Source organism: Poecilia reticulata, chromosome 4 (genome assembly GCF_904066995.2).
Source record: "Poecilia reticulata chromosome 4, P_reticulata-male-v2, whole genome shotgun sequence".
In the NCBI taxonomy this organism is placed as follows: domain Eukaryota; kingdom Metazoa; phylum Chordata; class Actinopteri; order Cyprinodontiformes; family Poeciliidae; genus Poecilia; species Poecilia reticulata.
In genome coordinates this window covers 13,401,341-13,425,381 of record NC_088833.1, presented here as the reverse complement: position 1 = coordinate 13,425,381, position 24,041 = coordinate 13,401,341, and positions in this window count along the sequence as shown.

Genomic DNA, 24,041 nt, shown 5'->3' with positions numbered 1-24,041 from the left:
GATCAAACTGCAGAGCCAAAGGATTCAAAGCCTTATCTGAGAGTAAGGGCTCAGACAAGTCGAAGACTCGCTGCTGGTGTGAGTGATGGCTGGAGCTGCGAGGTGTCTACCTCGTTTCCACAGCTTACAAATCCAAACACAGACGGTGCACAAGCAAAAATAATCTCTCCTGCAAACCGTATGCACATGGAATTGCTCATGTGCTGTGATGAACAAAACGTGGAATTCAAAGCTGATAAGGTCCGTACCTGTTTGCCCTCAAGAAAAACGAGAACTACAACATCTTCAGGTAAACAATGACCTCATCTCAGCAAGTTGCATACCTTGCTGTGAGTCCAACATCCATGTCTGCCAAAATATACTAAACCTCCACTCAGCCGTGCATGCTGTTGACAGAGGATCGCATTTATTGGATGTGTGAAACATGAAGGCTGAGGAGATGAGCAGACTTGCCATGCCTGCCAGGCCTTTGGAGGGCAACTGTGTTGCCGTCGGCTTTGCATTCAGCAATATGTAAGGTAGTGATCCCACATGGCTGATGCTGGGGGATGGTGATGGGGCACCTGCTCAGAGAAAATAAAGCTGGAGCCTGCGGACCCTACGGCTGTAAGCTCCTTCCTCCACGCTCTACGTCTGAAGGCCCTGCATTAGTGTTTGTTTTCGTAGCGAGCGAGGAACTTTAAATAGCTCAAAATAAAATCTGTGTATTGAGAATCTGCTTATTTTTATTTTTAGTGCATTGTGTAAAAAAATGGCAACCACAGAAGATGAGGTGCAGACATCTAAAGAAAATTGCTCTGACCTGTGTGGATTCTGCATAATTTAATTCCAGCTGTCTTCAAGTTCTTATAACCTGACAGCTTTGCAAATAGTCTTGAAATACCAATTTGGGCTAATTGATACAATATTCCCACACTCTGCTACCTGCAGATAATGCTGAAATTAAAATTGGCACCTCATATTATTCCTTTGAACACAAGAGGCTCAGATGCTTCTAATCTTTGGGATATGGTCTTCATCTGCTTTTTCAATTACTGCTAGACTAATCCAGTAATCGTTTTGGTGGATCTTAATTAATTTCGTGCAACCATTTTGTTTCTCTTATCTTGGTGTAAAGATCTATCTGAAGTATTAAAAAAATTAAAAAGCTTTTCCTGTGAGAAAGTAGAGTGCCTGCACCTTATCTCCTCTATGCCATTTTGGCAAGAAAAATATGAGCTCAGGGAAAAATTACCCCTTTTTCCAATTCCCCTTCAATTTCCTTTCTACTTCAATTTCATACCTATAAGCAAACCATTTCATTTGTACTGTACTATCGATGTGCATTCTTATGTGTCTTATTCTTAAAATGTCAATAAAATAAATGAATATATGGATTAAATTGAACTAATATAGAAATTGTTAGAAGTGTTCAACTGTACTACTTATTTTGTCTAAAAAAAAAAAGAAAAAAAAAGCAAACTTTAATAGAGAAGCTCTGTTTTATTGAATAAATGCATTCAAATTAAAGGCTGGAATTTTCTTCATTTTTTCAACGTGAGATTGTGTCAGTGTGCAAGTGAAGAAAATTAGTATCTGGAAATTGCAACATAATAAGTTCCATAAAGACACAAAACTTACATGTCCGTTCCAAATTACTTTGGTCAAACAACATGTGTCTTAGGAAGAAAAGTTGCTTTGTTGTGGCTCAGTGGTGGTCATTCCAGATGCTGCCTTGCAAGAAATGGAGTGCTGGTGGTAAATGGTGAGAGAAACTCACCAAAGGACAAAAAAACAAAGCAGGAGAGGATGAGCTCACTTTTCATTTGTGTTGGTTATAAATAAAGAACATATGTAAGTTTTCCTTTTAAATCTCTAGTGTGCAGTTTTAGTCATAAATCAGACTAATCTATGGTCAACACAGATACATGTGAATGTTAAGCAGATTGAGGAAGTGCTGGGAGGGAGAAAGGGTGACTGGAAAACCAAAAAGAGAAAGCCCAGACTGGGAGGGTTTTTTCTGATCTGCTATAAAGATTATTGCACCATTCATGCTGTCCTTCAAAGAGGAAAAACAAAAGAAAAAACTTCTGGGAAGGTATAAACTTTGTACATTTCACAATTCTGTCCAAATATTTTCAATGATTTCAATGCATTCTATTAAAGTTTAAGAAAGGAAAATATATGAAAAAAAGAATACAAGTTCAGCTTTAACTTTGACATTATCTTAAAACATAAATAAATGATTGCCATCTTTAAATTGAAAGAGTTTACTGTGACTTTTTATGTTCTTTATCCTGTTGCCATGAAGTTGAGAACTGGATTTTGAAGATGAAGAAATGTATTGACAAAAACTGGAAGATTAATGTCATACTGACGTACAATGATATCTACTTGCTAAATCTGAGTGAAAATCTGAGAGTAGATTTTCACGTTTGCAGAGTATTTCTTTTTTTCCTGAGGGAAAACTGCTGTGAATAACTTTTCCAGATGTGGTTCTTTGGTATCAACCAGTACCTGTTCCAGTGTAAAGTTGATGGTAAGTTTCCCATCCCAACACAGAAATAAAGTAAGCATTAGACAAACGGAGCATAAATATTATGACTGATGCCTTTCGAAGGGTGTGTGCTTGCGTCGCTTGGCATCCCATGTTACCATTAGGGTTTTGGGCACTCATTTTCTCCAACCACATGTACTAATTCTCTTCCTTTAGATCCATGCAAGATCCACTGAATGTCGTCAAGGAGGGCTGTGATTGGAGGTGCAGGTGGTTCTCATTTCATGTTTTAAACATTTTAACTTTAGTCCCACTTTGGGTGGTTCAGAGCGAACAGTGACGGAGTGGGGGTTGGGGCGGAGCAGAGAGACAGGACACAGCTGGATGTGCTACAGGTGATGCTTACAAAACCAATTTGTAGGTTTACCTTATTAAAGAACCACAAAAAAAGGTCTTTCTTACACGATGAATGGGTGGTGGAGTTTATCATTTCGATAGCTTGCAAATGTGTTTCTGTGACAAATGTGCAGAGATCCTGTAGGCCAGATGGATACAAAATTCTATAAAGATTGTGCAAAGTGAGAGTTCATCTTTTCAACTGACTGAAGATGAATGCCTAAACTAGAAGTAAACGCAATTTTTTAAAGATGTTTCTGTGAAATTGTTGCGTTTATTTCCATTATTACCTTGAATTTAATTTTAGATTTTTGTGTAACTTACAAAATAAGTCAGTTCACAGAACAAGTCCTACCATGTAGCTAGAGCTAATGCTTGAGCTGAAATAAAATCCAAAAACACTGAATCTGAGTTGGCCCCTGCTGATGATCTGTTACCTTGCTACAACAGGCTTCAGTAGTCAGGCAAATATTTACCTTCCCTTCAGACTTGTTATAGTCCTTTTGGAGACAAGACAAAGAAGGGTCTGGAGGAATGTAGAGATACTGTGTCTCTGCTGGGGGCCACTTTAAATAGAGTTTATGTACTACAGCAGACAGACCCAGTCCTTCTTTTTTTTTATACTAGTCTAATATGAAATAGCCTTTACTTTTTATGTCTCTACATTAAAGGTACCTACACGTTTTCTCAAGAGAAAAATTCAACAAAAATCCATCTCTGGCTACAGTGTATGGCTACCTCCCTATTTTCATACTCCCAGCAACTCCATAATCTGCCAACTTTCCTTCTCTGCTCTGTTTCAAATGTCATTTTGTTTGTTATACAAGGGTTAGGGCTAGGGAGGAACTCAGACAGATATCTGGCCAAGTAAGACATTTGTTTTATCACAGATTGTTTAATCCAAAGCTTCTCTTTGGACAAAAATAAACAAGGCTCCCCTTGGATCTGTGCTTTCTTGAGGCAATTTGCCAGGTCGCCCCAATATATAGTTCACTGGGGCCAGGAACCAATGGGCCGTGCTTTATGGGGGCTGTATGCTCTTCTCCTGCTTTATGGAGAGGAAGTTAAAACTACAAAGTAGTGAGTTTCAAAATAGCCCTAAATGTTTCAAAATGAACTACATCTGTCCAAGATCTGGTCCAAACTGCGAGCCGAGATGAGCTTGACGCCATAAGTTGTTTATAATTGAATCCTTCCACAGCTCTCTGGAAAGACATAAATCATTCTCCTAATTGAGTCACAGACCAGTAATTAGCGGTGGTTGAGAAGCATAATGGTTGGAGGCATTTCTTTTGATTCAGTCTGATGATAGCTGTGGGGAGAGCACCAACAGCGCCCCCTGTTGAGGCAGACAGCTCCCCGACATTAAATTCAGTGAATTAATAGTATTAATTTTGATAGCAAATTTTTGTTTAGTTTTAGTCTTTTGACTAAAAATATAATTTAATTGTAGTCATAATTTAGTCATCTGAAATGTTTTAGTTTTAGTCTAGTTTTTGTGAACTAATTATCATATAATTTAGCCAACAAAATTATATGCACAATGTAAATACTTTCTCATCAAGTCAATTGAATTATTTGTTTTAGTTAACAGAAATAACTAACACATGGTTATTTGTGCTAACAACAACATGCCATAACTGTCTTTAACCAGTTATAGCATGTAATTGTCTGAATACAAAAAAGAAAGAACAAACAAATTTGGCTATTCTCAGATATTTTTATTTTCTGTTAATGTGTCCATGTTGTCCACTCAGTCACTATGTAATGCCTAAACTGATCTTTTTTAAAGCCCCAAAAATCATATGTAAGAATGTTACATATGATTTTTGGGGCTAAATGCATATTTAGATTTATCTAAATATGCATTTAGATAAATCAACATCTAAATGCATATTGGAAATTCTAATCAATCAACCACATTTATCTTTATAGCACATATCAGCAACAAGGCAGTTCAAAGTGCTTTACATCATAAAAACACATAAAAAAGCAAACATAAAAACAACCTGCTTGCAACAGTTCTTCCAGCAGCACCTCCTTGCACTCCTATAATAAGTTGTTTTGATGAGTTCTGGTGATTTATTTTCATTTTTAAAAAACAGCCAGCAGTTTTTGTGTGGATCTTTTTCTTGTATACAAAGGCTTATTTAGTTATACTCTACATGGCGATGGGAAAATAACACTTGCCAGGAAAATCAGAGTGGTGCAGAACCCGAACAAGGAACATGAACAGGGTTCTCATTGTATTATTTAATTCATGTATTTCCCCCTGTCTTATGGTAAACAACAACAGGAAAACAGCTTCAAGTCTAATATACAGTATTTTATCTCTGTCCTATGATGGATGCAGCTGTGCTTGTTGGCAAACAAACATTTTTCAGAAGATAAGTAGTAAACACATCAACGCACAGAGGAATAATCTGGGAGTTGACCAGATGACTACTGCACTGCTAGATAAAGAAGATTACCTGTATTGTGGTGGAGCAGGCCAGCCAAGGTTTAGCTTGTGTGTATACATATTAATCTGTGAAAATGTACAAACATTCGCTAAGGTTTACTGTTACTGTGTGTTTTTGTGCAACGTTATGTACTGATGTTTGTCTAAAAAAGTTGGGGAAAGGAATCAGTGGATCCTTGTTCTTGTGGAACAGTGATTTCCATTCAAATGAAATGCATATCTGGTAAGAGAAAAACAATGTGAACAGAATGTGAATAGAAAATGTTTAGGGAAACATGATGGTCAGAAAATTACAAGTGTTAATCATAAGAATTAATCTTATAGTAATTACTGGCTTTCAAAGAGACATTTAAACTCTTCTTCTACAAGGTTTGCAGTCAGGGGCGCAACTAGATATTGTTCAGGTGGATGCGTAGGCCTGTCGCGATAAACGATAAATCAATTAATCGCATGATAAATTAAACCTCTTCTTAATTATCGGATTTATCGTCTCCTGCCTTTTTTTCTTTCTGTTGATGACACTGAATGAAAAAAGGCTCAGCACCGGTGCTCTCCACTGACCCTCCCTTCCTCATTTCCTCGGTGTAATGTCCAGCTCACACTACACGAGTTGTCGGCCGACTGTCGGCCCATTTTCAAAACCTGAGACACCACACATTAGCCGACAGAAATCCTAGGTATAACGGTTCAATCGGGTTCGATTGTGCCGTGTGGTGTCCAGCTACATGGGCACAAAATAATAGCTACAAGTCCAGTTAACTTATTTTAAAATCAGGCATTAATCACAGGCATTAATCAGTGCTTTACTAGAATCTACCTGTGATGAATGTGGCTAGAGTCAGCGTAAAGTTCTGACAGAATTAAAATCACTGTAACCTATTTATGTCACGTTAACGAAGAACAGCTGAAAAGTTACCGGGTTTATCAACTGCGGTAGCAATTTGGCTCCAACTCCTCTCCTTGTGATTTCTATATTATTTGCACGAAACTTTGAATAAATGTTAATGTTGTTTGCACAAGTCATCTCCGATGTCCACTGGACTTCGGATTGCGCCGTGTCAGCTGTTTGGGATTCCCCTCTGTAAGAGTAGTTTATTGCCCCCCAGTGGCAAGAAACACTGACGTTCCTGTTCTAGGAATAGTTTTGGTGTGCCAACTTATTAGGACGTCTAGAGCTGACGTCACACACTGAAGTGGTTGTATTTTGTTCGGCGTTCCACCATTAAAAGACAGAACCCTGTCCGCTTCTCCTCTGTCTGTTTCTTCCCAACCCAGAATATTACACCCTCCTTAATTTCCCCTCGGAAAGCACGGAGGAGATTCTGCGCTTTCTGATTGGCTACCTGTCACATTCAACAGGCTGCGTTAAGGTCCCAGTCGGGGGAAACCCCTGATTTAGATCGGAGCGGCCACGACGACCTACCGTAACACACCACACACTGCAGGATCATCTGTTACGAAATCACCAGCGAGAATCTTAGATCGGCCAACGATCTAAGATTGTCATAAGGAGAAAATAGGAGCAAAAAATCGTGTAATATGAACTACTGCATTAGGTAGTCGGATGTGCCCATCTTGTCCACTTAAATCTAGTGATTACTGAAGGGGAATATAGTATACAGACTTCATAATCTGCACTCTTTTGGTTGAATGCAGTATTTATTTCCACTTTGGCTTTATGTTGTTTAGTTTTTATTCAAGTACGTTTTTTGTTAATGGAGACTGAGAATCCATTTTATTTTTGTTTTTGGTTGTTTTGTTTATTTAGTTTAACAGTTCCAGTGTTATGTGTTCTTTTGAAAATAAAGTGTATATATCTATGGCAGGAAATCGCATGCATTATTAGTCATTTCCATTAAACCAGTGTCAAAAGGTCTTGAACAATATTATCGTTTATCGCAATAATTCTTTAGACAATCAATCGTCCAGCAAATTTTGTTATTGTGCGAAAACATAACCGCCCCCCCCCAAGGAAAGTTTGTCAGGGTGAAGGAGCGTAGAAAATATACGCTCGCTCATTAAAACAGCTGGATGTCGCAGGAAAACAATAATCCAAAACATACTTAAAAATGATTTTGCAATAGACTTAAAAAAATAGATTATTATTGAGTTTCCTGAACACCTAGCAAAAGCTTTGACACTGTGATGTTGAATGAACTATGTGTGAACCACACCAGGAAACCAATCAATGCAACTGTTCTATACATTTTTAATTAAAAAAAAGAGTAACCAAATATTCAGCTAGAGTTATGCAAAAAGCTAGTTGATTGGAAAACAAATTGCTATTTAGCATTAAGCAAAAAACTAGTTTTATGAGTTGATGTTTGAGCCTTTATGAATATTTTTTAACTACTGGGAATTAGAAAAACATTAGCAAAAAGTTGTGCAACCAATTAATTTTTTTGTCTTAAAAATGACAGAAGTTATAGTAGTCATCCTTCCATGTTGGAGTGATACAAAAACACATATTTACATTTTTAAATATGATGCATTTGTGATCTTCTTAATGAAACTGTATGAATGAAACACTCCTTTTCTAACTGTCCCTTCATAATTCAGTGCAAAATCTGAGATAATTTCTTTTAGGTAGTATGTGTGCAATTAGCTAAGAAAATTCTCACGTAGCTCTCACCATCTGGCAAATTCTCTGTTTATTTAGTCACAGGTAAAACAATTAGAAAACATTTGCAAGAAAGGAGCATCTGTGTTGGTAGACCCTCTTGAGTTCTGGCAGGTGCGGATTCACCAACATGCGCGAGGTTGAGGCACAAGGAGTTTGAAGTATAATTCACTCAGTGTAGAGAATGAACCAGAATGAGTCTGGGGCTTTATCAAGAAGACTCCACAGATTGATTTCCCGTCACCGAGGATCCATGCTGATGAGATCGATGCACACAGATTGGGAGGAGGAGATAGAAAGGGAAAAGTGAAAGACTGTTCCATCTTTGAGTTTGTTCTTGTAGCCTATGGGCCCCGACAGACTGATCAGCAAACTGGGCAGAGCTGTCTTCTTCCTTCTTCCTAATTAACACCTTACTTCGAGGTGTCTATCCATATTTGATAAAGAGCCAAACCACAACCAGGATGAGACATTTCATGGCGGCCTGATTAATGGTTCCCACATAGTGCAGACCGGCGGGCGCAGGGTCAGTGAACTCGCAGCATCCTTTTGCACAATACCCTTTAACCCCTATCTGGGTTGGTGGATCTCTATCGGGAACTGAATATGGATGGTCTACATCTGCTTGTTAATGAATTTAAAAAAGCAATTTAGGCCTTGGTTCCTCCCAGAGGAGTTGATTCCATCTCCTTAACGATTGGCCTTGTGAACTCAACTCAGCATTGCTGTATTTTATCATAAGTTGAGACATCGGGAAAGCTTATTAACATTGGCTTTAACTGAAAGGTGTAGGCAGGTAAAAAGAGGAAAAGGTCTGACTTTAGAATTTGCTTAAGTGTTCGTGAGAAGATCCTGGCAAAGAATGGAAAAGCAAATGTTTGTGTGGCTTTATTTTGTGTTTTGACATTGTTTCTTATTGTTTTGCGTAAGAAACAGTATGATAAGTACACACCAAGACTGAATGACTTTTGTCAGTTCTGTCAAAGCAGATCCCTATATTCAGGTACTAACATATTAATATTCCATTACATATACTTTTAACCCAAACTTGATTGCCCTTGAGTACTTTGTTGGCACCAATTCACATGTCCAAAACAGGAAGGGGGATTCCAATTACTTTGCAACAGCTTCCCAATTCATGTTTAATAGAGACGAAAACACAGAAGCTTGGAGCAGGTAATTGGATGAAACTTTCCTGCATGTAGAGCTTCTCAGGCCTCACTTCATTTTTTGATAAAGATAATTGAAAGATGGGGAGACGAATGAGTAATTTACAGAGGAGGATTAAGAAAATGCCTACATAGGGTGCTAAATTTATTCTTGTTATACTTGTGCAGTACTGGTTCGAAGCGCTGGGCCTCAGGTTGCAACTTGCCACCCTCTTAATCAAATTTTTCCTCCCTAGAAGAATTTGCATCAGTTTAAAATGTGTTTTCAATTTTGTACTAATGAAAGTCCTCCCTAAGGTCAGGATACATCCCAGGTCTGCAACAAATGCGTTTCCTTTGTGATGCTAAAGAAAATACTATATAGCAATTTACACATATCAATTTATGTCATTATGAGTGTTTTTTTTTATTTTATTTTTTCTCTATGCTTTCTTATGAAAAATGAATGTGGTAACAAAGCTTAGATGCCAGTGGATGTACTTCTAATTCAAATGAGGGAGAGGTCCTATTTGCTTTGTTACATAGGACCGGGACAATATTCTAAAAATCAAAGTCTTCTATAAATGCTTATCAAAGTATAGTTGTAATTTTTTGCTGCATATTATGACATCACTAACATAGCAACTACCATTATAGAATTATTGTTAACCAATTTCACAGCTTAGAAAATCCTACAAATTTTAGCTGATTTGATTTAGGTAAAAGCAAAATGTCAAATGAAGCTTTGTCACAAAGTTTTTTGGCTCAGCGAAATTTGTGTCATGCAAAATGAATGCCCTGTTCTAAAAACAACCAGAGGAAACCTGAGCTATTGGTGAATTTAATCTGTAAGCAGAGGACCTGACTTTTCAAAGCTGTCTGCTACAGAGTACTCTAAGCAAGACCAAGTTATTGTTATGACTTTTGAATCTAGTGAAGGTTTCACTATCAACTAATTAGAAGACTTTGCTTTTAAATCTGCTCTGCATTTCTGCCATGTCATGCAAGTGACAACATTAAGGGGACACAGAGAGAGTTGTTCTTGCTAAGTGATAAATTTTTTTCAGCTGCTTGTATGTTCACTGACCTGAATCAAAGGGTCTTGCACAGAAGAAAGAGATCCCAGCATCGGCTTGCATGCCAGACACCCCAGAGGCTTCTACAGTCTCAATAAATACTACCATACATGGCTTTCACAATGACCTGTTTGTTTGCTATATATATATATATATATATATATATATATATATATATATATATATATATATATATATATATATATATATATATATATATATATATATATATATATATATGGGTATATATATGAAGTTGAAGAGAGTTTTGATTGTTACTATATTGAGTGGTTTCCAATGTCTTTTCATTCATACTGTAGATGCTATTCATATTTGTAGAAATTACATACATTTTCTCTGGTACAAAAGTCTATCTTTTTAAACTACATTTATTGTGGTGGAAAATTCAGGGCCTTGTGCATAAGTTTAGTATCTCACAGCAACCAACTTAAGAAAAGACTATGGCCTCTTTAAATCCACTTCAAAACCTATAATTAGAGGGCGCCTTCGTCTAAATCAGTAAATAAATAGTTGACTGTGACTTGAAAAACAACATATTTCTTAACATTTAACTGAAGCCACATTTTTTTTCCTGTTTTAGTAAAAGTCCCCTTAATACTACAAAAAAAAAAAACACAAGACTTGAAGGTACCAGGGTGATTTATTTTTTCCAATCATTGTGGGTTTACCTACATACCTGCACATAAATTCATCTTTCTTTCACTGCTTACTTTAAATGCTTTATGGTCTTCCTCTCACTAATATTTAAGCACGAATAATTACTAGAGCTGCTTTCACTAATTCTGATAATCGCAACACAAACAACTCACGTGAAAGAGTCTAAGCCTCGTTTTGTTTAATAATCTGTAAATCACAGGGGTTTTAATGTGCTTCCTGACTCTTGTTTTTAAGTGAGATGCTGACATTCAGGTTAAGCTCTTTGTAGCAATTTCCCATATTTATGAACTATAACATGACTTAAAACAAAAGTGGACAAACTCAAATCAATACAATAACAGCTGGATACAAAAAACAGTGAATGGTGTGTTTTCCCCAATAAGTGGATTTTGCTGCTGTGATACAAGCACACTTAATTTTTCAAACGCTTGCAAAAAAGTGTTCAGAGAGCAAGATGACTGATCCAGCTCTTGCCCTCCTCAGAATGGCTCTTTGATAAGTGGAAGTGAAAAGTGATAAGACAGCAGCCGGCAGAAGCACCGGTGTAAGAGCCAAATGATTTAAAGGTCTAATATCAGCCAGTAGAGCTATTCCTATTCTACATTTCCTTAATTTTATTCTAATGCACTCCTCACCCATTGCTGCACTGTCACACAACACAAGGCTCATAGCTGTTAACTGCCTTCTGAATATAAAAAAAGAATTTTGAAACACGTGTTTAAAAGAAGTTAATAGTATAAAAAATGTCACCAATTGCATCAAAGATTGTGCAATGTTAGAATATTTGGAGATTAGAAGGGTCTGCACTGCACCAATGATTTTGCACTTTACTTTAATATAGTTGAAATTACTTTGGTTGATTGCACATAATGTATAATTACACAATTTGTGAGGACACGGCTGCAAGTCCAATTTATATGTCCAAAACACACATAATGCTACTATTTTACAATGAAGCACAGCAAGACAAATACGGGATTTGAATTCCTGCCGCTTTTTTAACGGCTTTAGGTACATTCAGTTTTACATTTAGCTTGCTCTCCATAGCTAATATCTTGTGATTGCTATAGAACTAAGGGTGAGAAATTTCCAGATCAAGCTTCCATTGTTAGCTTCCAGTGAAGATAGAAGCACTGGGTTTCACATGGTGGAAATATTTATGTCTCAATAAACTTATTCTGTCTTACTTTATTTTTCTTCTACTAACTAGCAAGCAAAAGCTAATGTGCTGCAATGTCATGTTAAATGAATCTGCCACCCTGAGCATCTGTTAAAAGCATTTTAAGAAAGGACATAAAGAACTTCTTGGGGTTGAGAAAAAGGAACAAAGTATAAATAGAAAAGGAGATGCCAGAGTCTGTTTTCATTCTCACACTTACTCCATGTCCAGAACAAATAATTAAGGTCGAGAAAGAACTATAGCTGCACATTAAATGCAGTTTCATGTCACTTTACTTTCAGACATTATTTTGAACCAAGAGAAAGATATAGCTCACAAATGGTTAGGCTATAATAGAAGAAAGGAGAGACGGCCAGTCATCGTCACTAATATCTGAGCTCAATACCCTTAGGAAATGTGTTAGTCCAGCTTGACCAAATGGTCTTTTTTGTCTTGTAATGGTGTTCTGTCATGGGGTTTGGCGAGGTATATAATTTCAGATCAGGATAATCAGAGAGCCTGGTTCACATTATGACAAAGTGTGACAATTTTCCACAAAAGGTCAGAGCCCCAATCACTTAAATTTATGATCCTCAAACATCTGCTTCTCCCTCAAATTATGCAGAGTTGTTTATTCTGAAATCCTTCTTGGGTCGCAATAAACCAACCAGGAAAGGCAGTTTGAAAATGTCTATAATTATCTCCTTTATATTCGGATTGAGAATGTAGCAACTTTTCTGTTGACTGTTCTTTTTTTCTAAATATTCCAACAACTATGTCTTCTCACCCTTGAATGTTGTTACTTATCTTACCAGTCTTCAGGTTTTGCATATATAACAGCCCTGAAAGATCCTGCTAATTAAAGTTTCACTTAAACATAAACATTAGCATTTCAGATTCAATTCAGATCAAATTGTAGGAGGTATATAAAGTAATTCAAATCAAATTTGAATAACCGTATGTCAAAACATCTATATAAGGCTAGTCTGGTGACTAAATCAGGGGGTGACAGTTAGTGACTGCAAAAGGTGCACGAGCTGTTTAAAAACTCCTGCACGCCTCATTTGAAACCCAACGCTACTTGATGTTGCGACTTACTACAAGGATCCAGTGTCCATCAATAATTGTGATTCAGGTGTAACTTGTTCCTCTTTACAAGCCTTGAACACCTGTCTTTCTAATCCTGCCAATTAACCTGGAGACTAGTAACTAGCTTGGATTACATTCAACATAGCTTGCTCATTCTTTAGTCTGCTGTGTCTGCCTGTGAAATCTCCAAACGACAGTAACACAATCCTCTTTTTCTATCCACAATCCAGGCAAAAAAAAAAAAAAAAAAACAGCACTCTGGGAAGGAGTCTTGTCTTTATGTCTCCCAGCTCTAGCATTTGGCCTCCCATCAAAAGCAACCAGCCATCCACCTCACCAGTATTTTCATTTTCTTGGTATGTGCTGCACAGTCTGTTTCAGACCTTGTTCAGTTCGGTATTCAAGTCACAGATGTAGTGGCTGAATTATATTATATAGGGCAGGTATTAAAGTGAGTGATTTATTTTTCTGAGATTGAAGTCAGCCTTTAGCCTGGAGCCTGTCATGTGATTTGACTGCCCAAAGTCAATCCCCTAGTTTTACCAGGCACTTGTTCCAAACAACGCCATGTTCCCAGGGGCCGCACTCATTCTTATCGATCTCCAGAATATCATCTTTAAAACACACCCTGAGGTAGATATCAAGCATGAAAAGACTCCCTGAGGACATGGGCAGAACAATAGAACAATGTAAGTACATACAAGGCCAGTTGCTACAGGGGAGTGATAGTGTAAGGTTGTTGTGTTTTTCTTTCTCTGCCTTTAGGCAATAATGATTAGCAACAAACTCTAGTTGTCTTTTGCTTGATTCCATTGATGTCACTGTAGAACCAAAGATGAAAAACAAAAGAGAACAGATGAAAGTAAAGGTCTTAGGGGAATGACTATTAAAGAAAGTGGCAGAGCAGCTTTGCGTCCACTGTTGGTAACAAAGTATTAATCCACCTTCATATTCTCATATTTCCTTCAATTTAGAAAACATATTGCTTAAAAAATATAGGAAGACGTAAGCTCTTCATTGATCCTGTGTATTCCAGTAGAGTGCAGGACATTGACTAAAAGAAAGAAGCATACAACATGACCACCACACCTTTTTTCTTTCTTTTTTTTCACTGTAGTTAATGCTATCAAATGTGTCACAAAAATATGTAGGGGTTCGATACCAGTGGAATACACCAGTGATTTTTTTTCCCCAGTATAAATTTATAATTGCATAGATTTATTTAGGTTTCAAAAACATTCCTCAGAAATTTTGATCCATACTGACATGATAGCATTACAAAATTGTTGCAAATCTGTCAGCTGCACATCCAATTTTCATATCTTCTGTTCCAGTGCATTTCCAAAGTGCTCCACTGGATAGTGACTTTGAAGGCCAATGGAGTACAGTGGACTCTCTAGCTTGTTCTACATGATTTAGATGTATTGTCATAGCACTTTTTTTGAAGAAGAAGCTGTCAGAAGATGGGTACATTGTGCTTGTGAAGGTGGTCGGCAGCAAGGCTCACGTAGGCTGTTGTTTTAGAACAGCTTGGTACGAAGATGCTGAGAGAGTGCCAAGAAAATATTCCCAACACTATTATGCCACTAAAGTTCATCTGCCACAAAGTTAGATTGGTTGTGCTTTCAAATATAATATTACACATACCTTTAAAGTATTGATTGGCTGATTAATTCAATTTATTTTAAAAATACTTTGTTAAGCCAAAAGGGAAATTAAAGATTTGTTGCAACTAATTTTTCAAAGAGTAGGTGTAGATGTTAATAACAGTGGGCAATACAGGTCTCCTGTAGCAGTCACTGTTACAGCAGATCTATGTAAGCCTCTGACTGAAGTCTCATTTTTGCTTGTTTTGCAGTTTCTGCACGAGTTGCTGTTGGGGAAGTAGCTTACTGTTCTGATGGAGATGGTGTTGTCCATACAGAAGTTTATATAGCTGCTCATACACAGTGTATCCCATCTGGAATACACTGTGATCTGGTGGAAGAGATGGTTTGAATTTCCCTCTTCTCTACCTCCTCTTTGCTTACATCTTCCGCTTGCTTTACAACTAATCAAGGATTAAATATCATAATTTAACTGTTTATAGACTCATTAAAGCCAATGCTTCAAATCATTAGTTGAAGAAGTTATCAGTGTTCCAGGATAGGTGCTTATTTGCATATAATAAGCATATAATATGATGATGGTTGAAGAAAGTTACAGGCAGATTCCAGCAGACTAAAATACCTAAATAAAATGTGAATACCTGTACACAAAATCAGCTGATGAGAGGTGGAGGATTTTGAATAAGGTGTACGATGATCTGGGAAGTCAAACAGATAGGCTGAAGAGATTGACTAATAGAAAAACTGTGAGGTGTCAGGTTTAAATGTTTAATTCTCTGTTGAGTCTGCAGATTGTTAACTTCTGTGACATTGGACTCCAGTGAGCTTGCCCAACCACTGTCTAAACATTGGACACTTACTCTATCAGATCTTAAATCCTGAGCTTCAAACTAGCCATCTACCAACTGCCCTTTCATTCATTGCACTGTCCTTCATCTGATAAAAAAGAGCAGCTGTTCATGTCAATGATACACTTAGGTTTCCATCATTTATCAGCAGACATATTGTGTGTTTGTTCAAGCTTACAGTTTTGTGCTACAAGTCAACTTAAGCGCTTACAGACTGCCTCTCATAAGATGATATCAAGTTTGTGCAATTTTGCTTAGACGATAAACATTGATCCATGACCTTTAATATCGCCGGCAAGCAGATACAACAAAAGCACCAATTTTGAATCTGCTTGATGACATAGATAATGCTGACGCCAGGAGCCTTAAATGATATCTGAGAGGCTGGGATCAGGTTTAATTGATTCAAAGCAAGTGTACCCTAGGGAAGAGTTCTTGAAAAGAAAACCCAGGACAGGGCTTTCAACCCAATTTTGAGCTAAAAAGTATTACATGAAAATATAAAAGGTCTTATTTTAATCTATTGATCAAAAGCAGAACACTGAAAATACTGACATATGTCACTTTTTGTGAGTTTGAGATCAGATAATTTACTGTTTGATTCGCATTTCCCGTACATGGTTTGGCTTTCCTGCCAGTTAAGAAATTTCCACTTCTCTAATCTTTATTCCAAATGTATACATCCATGACATGAGCTTTTTAAATTATTTCTATTCATGAAATAATTTAAGATCTAAGTTAATGCATAGCATTTATACATTAAAAAGACTTTATTTAGAAAATTGATGTTTCATAATATTCAATTTTTTGAGTCCTTACCCGTTGATCAAAATCAAAAATACAAAAATGTTCGAACCATTTCCCTCTATGTGTAATGAATGTGCATAATGTTTCAAATAATAATAAATAATAAGAAGAAAAATGAGAAATTAAATAAAATGATTTATATTTGTAGGGCTAATGCTAACAAGTAGAAGGAAGTAAAATTGAAAGTCAACCATCTGATCAGAGAATGTCAAGAACATTCATTTCATAGGAACAGGCTTATGGCACACTTGATAACATGCTTTCTTCACTGTGTAACCAGTCCACTATGACAATCTGAATCCACAGACAGAATTCAATGCAATCCCAGTGAGTAATAAATGGAAAGAAGTAAGCAGAAAGTAAAAGCACAACTTGGCAATCAGACTCAAGAAGTGGAAACATTCCATTTTCACAATGCCACAAAGGACAAAAGAAGTCAAAAAGGTCTTTAAACTCATTTTTTCGTTCTGTTTTTGTAAGAAATTTGCTGAATCTAAACAGTCATATTCAATAAATTAGAATATGCATTCCAAGGACGCTCATATGTCAGATTAGAAGAACTTTCTTTAAAAATAAGAAATAAGTAACTTTGCATTATTCTGTGACTTTGTGAACCCGCCCACATTTCTAACTGATGCTTTCTCTCTTTGCTGATACACAGAATAAATAAAGTTGAGCTGATGTTGGAGAGCAAGCCTGGGTACACTGATGAGCATTACTTATCTCCACTCTAATGAGGTTGCGTTAACCCTTGTGCAGTCTTCGATGGAAGATTAGATACATGCCACCACTACATAATGTTTGATTTGTATTTGCAGCATGCTTACAATTGTCAATTTATGAGGTCATATAAATTTGTACTCTCTAAAAAGGATGACAGAAGTAAAACTTTTTGGTGAATGAATCTCATCCCCCCCAAAAAAATCTCCTCCAGCTCTCCCATGGGCAATGTTTTTCAAAGTGGACTCGCTAAGGCGTAGCAAACAAGAGTGAATGCCCAGGCCGGACTGCAGGGGAAGGCAGATCAATGAGACAGCTCACCAACTCATGCGTAGCAGCTTTGTGAAGATAGTCGTATGTGGACAGTTCTGCTTTGGAGACCTTAAATCAGTTTTTATGGGTTATATATGCGTGTGTGTGTGTGGGTGTGTTTGTAGAGGGGGAGGAGGTTTGGGGCTGCTTATCTTCACTGGATCTGTGGCGCATGACGCATACAGGGGGATGGTCTTGTTCTTGTGTGATTTTGAGAGACTGAAAGACACAAAGGAATAACATATAACCTCTGTGGACATAAAGCTTGAATAGTGTAGCTGGAAATAAAAAAAACAGGTTTGCTACCATACATATAATTAGGAATTAAATGGATTTATGGTACCCAATATTTTTATTAAACTTTTTCAAGCTTTGCAACTAGAGATGAAATTTTTTTGTGCTTGAGCAAACTCCAAAGGTATGCTCAACTCAAAACACGGCAGGCTACATTTTCTGTTCACTTCCGAAGAGGGCACCAAAATAATAGCATTGTGAGCTGCCCCGAGGTCAAGTTCCCATGCAAAAAAGCTTTATAATTGTGGAGTACAACTTACAGTTGTACAGTTAAAAGATTCCCTGAACTGCTCATCTAACTTTACCAACGTTCTGGTGTTTTGCTCTCATTACTGTATTTTCAGGACTATAAGTCGCAGCTTTTTTTTCCATAGTTTGGCTGGTCCTGTGAGACATAGTACGGAAGCGCATTGCTATCACGCAGGAAAAAAAAAATTCGAGTGCTATCACGTTATAACGTGATACGTATCTTGTTAAAACGTGATACATATCACGTTATAACGTGATGCTATCTTGTTAAAACGTGATACATATCACGTTATAACGTGATACTATCTTGTTAAAACGTGATACATATCTTGTTAAAACGTGATATGTATCTTGTTAAAACGTGATATGTATCTTGTTAAAACGTGATATGTATCTTGTTAAAACGTGATATGTATCTTGTTAAAACGTGATATGTATCTTGTTAAAACGTGATATGTATCTTGTTAAAACGTGATATGTATCTTGTTAAAACGTGATATGTATCTTGTTAAAACGTGATATGTATCTTGTTAAAACGTGATATGTATCTTGTTAAAACGTGATATGTATCTTGTTAAAACGTGATATGTATCTTGTTAAAACGTGATATGTATCTTGTTAAAACGTGTTATGTATCTTGTTAAAACGTGATACGTATCTTGTATAAACGTGATAATTTTATGTCCAGGAGGTGGCGATATTATGCTAGGCTTTTACAGTGGCTGACATGAATTGGTCAGGTTTCCCTTCATGTTTGGTCTACACGGATACGGATGCTGCTTTGCACTGTGGTTAAAACCATTAATAGCTACTCTTAGCAGGATCCTACACAGAACGGGGCTGCACAGAAGGAAACGTCAATTCGGTTCTCTAGCTGTGGCGGCGTTCCTGACTGTCTGGATCGAAGCTGGAGTTGGCTTTCGATTGTAGCTTCTGATTCGGGAAATGGCTAAAGAGCGATTAGAACGGAGGCTCAGATGTATTTGCTGAACATTTTCTGTTCAGATTTATTTTTTTTAACAGTACACTTGCTGAACAACGGCAACGGCTGTTCGTAACCAAGCAACCGAAATCAACATAAGGCTAGATAGTGGCAAAAGACAAAACTAGATCCTGTTAAGCATTCTTCAAAATAAAAGACTTCTTCTCAAGTTAAAATGCATCCCTGTAAGCCACAACAGCCAAACAGAAAGGCGGGTGCTCTAGGACAAAAAAATGAAAGAAAACAGAAAGCTAAAATAATAGCAAATATTGTAAATGTGATAGTTCATTTATAATGCATTCCAGATACAAAAAGGTTTTTAAATCTCTCATGTTTGAAGTTTCACAATTCAGATAAAGGTTTCACAAATCACAAACTAGGTTTGAAATATTCTGCCATTGGCGTAGAATAATCTACTCCAGATTTGAAGTGTCGATGTATGTTTGTTTTTAAAGCATATCAGGTGATTTCTTAACACTTGCATGTTAAATCTAATTCCATGATTAGTTACTTATTTACAGGGCTGCACAGTGGTGTAGTTGGTAGAGCTGATGCCTTGCAGCAAGAAGGTTCTGGGTTCAATTCCTGGCACGGGTCTTTCTGTATGGAGTTTGCATGTTCTCCCTGTGCATGCGTGGGCTTTCTCCGGGTACTCCGGTTTCCTCCCACAATCCAAAAACATGACTGTCAGGTTAAATGGCCTCTCCAAATTGTCCCTAGGTGTGTGTGTGTGTGTGTGTATCTCTTTGTTGCCCTGCGACAGACTGGCAACCTGTCCAGGGTGTACCTCATCTCTCGCCCAGAATGTCAGCTGGAGATAGGCACCAACACCCCTCCCAAGCCCACCAACATACAAGGGTGTAAAGAAAATGGACAGAGTTACTTAATTACAGTCATATGTTAAGTATAATTTAAATGCTTATTATTATTTACTGAATGTAACTTGATTGTACATAATTACAAAAAGGTGATGTGAAAAATAATTAAATTCAAAGCTTTATTTATGATTTATTTTGACAAAAGGGAAGAAAGATGAAGTCTTTTATTTTGAAGTATGCTTAACAGGATCTAATTTTTTGTCTTTTTGTTGTACTGTTGTATTGTACTGTTCAATAAAAATGTTTTACAGAAAATGTTCAGCAAATACATCTGAGCCTCCGTTCTAATCGCTCTTTAGCCATTTCCCGAATCAGTAGCTACAAACGGAAGCCAACTTCAGCTTCGATCCAGACAGTCAGTAACGCCGCCACAGCTAGAGAACCAAACTGACGTTTCCTTCTGTGCAGCCCCGTTCTGTGTAGGATCCTGCTCAGAGTAGCTATTAATGGTTTTAACCACAGCATCCATATCCGTGTAGACCAAACATGAAGGGAAACCTGACCAATTCATGTCAGCCACTGTACTAGCCTAGCATAATACCGCCACTTCCTGGACATAGAATTATCAAGTTTTAACAAGATACGTATCACGTTTTAACAAGATAAATATCACGTTTTAACAAGATACATATCACGTTTTAACAAGATACGTAACACGTTTTAACAAGATACATATCACGTTTTAACAAGATACGTATCACGTTTTAACAAGATAAATATCACGTTTTAACAAGATACATATCACGTTTTAACAAGATACTTATCACGTTTTAACAAGATACTTATCACGTTTTAACAAGATACATATCACGTTTTAACAAGATACATATCACGTTTTAACAAGATACATATCACGTTTTAACAAGATAACTATCACGTTTTAACAAGATATGTATCACGTTTTAACAAGATAGTATCACGTTATAACGTGATATGTATCACGTTTTAACAAGATACGTATCACGTTATAACGTGATAGCGCTCGAATTTTTTTTTTCCTGCGTGATAGCAATGCGCTTCCGTAACATAGTACAGAGCAACTTGCATGTTTTTTTTTTCTCTTCATGATACATTTTTTGAACTATGCATTAAATGTTAACTCATACTGACCAACATAAACCAAATACATATTATTAATTGTAACCACAAAGAAAACTAAAGGCAGACTGAAAGGAAAATGACCAGAGCTAGAAGAATGAAGGCGTTAGGTGCTCAAATAATGCGCCGTGAGGGTCGAGAATGGTACAGTTACTTTGAAACTTCCTGGTATTTGCCAAAAAAAAGTGAATATATGAACTGTATTTGGGCCTTCTTGTTGCAGACAGTTTAATGAACACAACCGCCTCTCTATCACCCTGGATTTACTGCAGGTGTCTTTGCTCTGCTTTGCTGTGCACTTTGTTGCCTATGGTAGAAATATTTGACGTGGTTGTATAGACTGTCAGAATATCAGCAGAACAGAGCTGTTTCTGACCGTTTCTGCAGTAAATGTGCACCCAATATAGTCTATACAAGAGTATTTACATAGCCTCTGCACAGCCTTGCAGACGGCACTGATGCCGTCTGCAAGACCTCAGTGCAGACGGCATCACAAAGCCGTCTGCACTGATCTTACTTTTGCTGTATGCCTAAATAAGTGCTGAGTCAATTTCCAAACATCACACGGCTCCAACTTGAAAACGCACAAGCACAGCATCCATATTTTCAAAATAATTCACCAAGACAGACTACATTTTCTTGAACATAGCTATATTGGAAATATATTGGAATATTTATACATCATTGCTGTCAGCATGTATTATTTAAGGCTATGCATAAACACAAAATGAGTGGATTTAATTCTGAAATATATTAGGTCAAGTTCTCCCACATATGTCGCAGTTGAAGCGTCAGTCAAGGCAAATGAAGTAGGAGAGCAATGGAGGGCAAAAAAATTTTATTTTGGAGGTTGAGAATTACAGTATTTAATATATATCATATTCTTTAACACTTACATTATTGTGATGTCTCTGACTTCTCACGCATTCTTCTCTGAGCACTTCTGGGGTTCGCAGTGGAGAAGAGCTCCATGTACTGAACACGAACGGCTGCACTCCACCTGCAAAGTGCACAGCAAAGTGCAATGTAAATCCAGGGTGATTTAGAGCACAGGCATCGATATGTCAGAAATCGCCAGCAGACTTCCAAGACAAAGCCGACAATTTCCCTCTTTTTCTTAATAAACAGCAGAGCAGAAGATGTCACTAGAACGTCTCATCTGCATAAACTAGGTCTCCTTCATATTTGTCAATTTCTAAATAAATGTGACTTACACTCCAGAGGGACTTATGTTTTGTTTTTTTTTCTCTTTGTGACACATTTTTTGACTTATGAGACTTACACTCAAGAGCAATGTATAGTCCGGAAAATATGGTAATGCTTTCCTTGTCCAGCCTGTCATTGTAGCTTGACAACTCTTTGCACAGTTGGATGATACATTGAACAGCGCTCTGAGAAATGTTTAAAGATTTCCATGTTCTTTTCAACCAAGCTGTACTTTCAGTCTCTCCACAGTGTTATCCCAGAGCTGTCTGGCTTATTCATCGATCTTCATGATGCTGCTTGTTCTCCAGTGTTCTCTCATAAAGCTCAAATACAGATTCTTTTTTTACTGAGAACCTGTATTTATACTCAGAATAGATGAACTCTACCACTAGTTTACCAATTGAATTCTGAAAGTAATATATAGCTTTATTATTTTTTTTTGTTTAGAGGTAGAAGACTTAAAAAGATGGCTTAACATTCTCATGACAGTTTTAAGATTTTTATTTTTAGAAAATTGTGATAGGCTGTGTCTCCTGCAGTTTTTTGTGATGGTCTATCATAAAGAATGACAATACAATATAGTGAAGTCGGTGCATTGTCAAAATGTGAAAAAAAATGTTTAAGAGGTGTAAATATTTTTACAAGAAAAGAAAAACATATCACCCACACTTTTCTACCAGAAGCTGTAGTGTTATGTTATGTTTCTGGTTCATCACATTTTCCACTGTAATTCAAAGTTAACACATAATTTCATGTTTGTTGAAATCACATGTTTAACTAAGCATTACCATGAAGATGGATATTAGAGGCTTTAGATATATGCCAAAATAGAACAAATAAAGGGCACATGGGAAGACAGGTAGTGCCAAGAAACAGAAGATCCATGGGAAACATGTAAATGCTCCTCTTTTTCTCATAGTCATCCACATTTGGAGTGCAGACGTTAAACAAAATAGTAAATAGGTTACTGCCATAATAAATCAAACAAACTCCAGCATTTCTAAAAGTCCCTTATGAAACAAAATAATATGCTTGTTATTCGCATCATGGGAGACAGAAAAACAAAATGAATAAAGAAGAAAAAGCCCAAAGCATTTTTAGACAGGTTATATGACAGTTTTTTCTGAAGCATTAATTTAAATTATGAAGGAAGAAATAAATTCAAATGCCCTAAAAATAGTAGTCAATGAGAAAAAGTTCCACTCACAAAAGATAATGATTATCCAAGTCCATTTACATTTAGACTAGTATTTTGTAGCAATTTTCACGCATGTCCGCAGGTACCTGACAGCTCGATGGAGTCTCACAGTTAGTTATTAGAGTCATAGCTTGAAAATTTCAAATTGAAGTGAAAGGAATATTCTGCCAATGGCATCTAATCAGCCAAGGAGAAACAGTTGGCAGGCTGACACAAAACATGTTCAAGACATAGTACGTTCAAGAAGTCTGTTAATACACGTTTATGTCATTTTTGAGCAGGATCCCTTTTTTTTGTCTGTTCAATTTCCTTAATCGTAGTCTCATTTCATTTTGATACCAGTTTTTAGTTTTTGATAATTGTTTATGCAAAATAAAAGAAAGTTCTGTCATCTTTGACAGAAGTTATAAATTTTTTAATTTTTTGCTGACCGGAGTTGAAGACTGAAAATGGCAGACAAACAATAAGAAAAAAAGCTACGAACCTCACAAGTCAATGCAAAAAATGTGCCAAACTTACTGAAATGTTTACCACCATAAACAAGCAAGAGAAAATGAGCTAGCTGTATAGTCGTCATATGAGGATGGCAACAGTTGTGTGCATCAGCCTTAAAAAGGATGCTAATCAACTAGCTGAGTAGGCTGAAAACAAATCCAAAATAATGATACAGGAAGCCTGCATTACTACTTCACCACCACAGAGGAAGTGGCTACATCTTCCATCAAGAAAGTTTTGAATA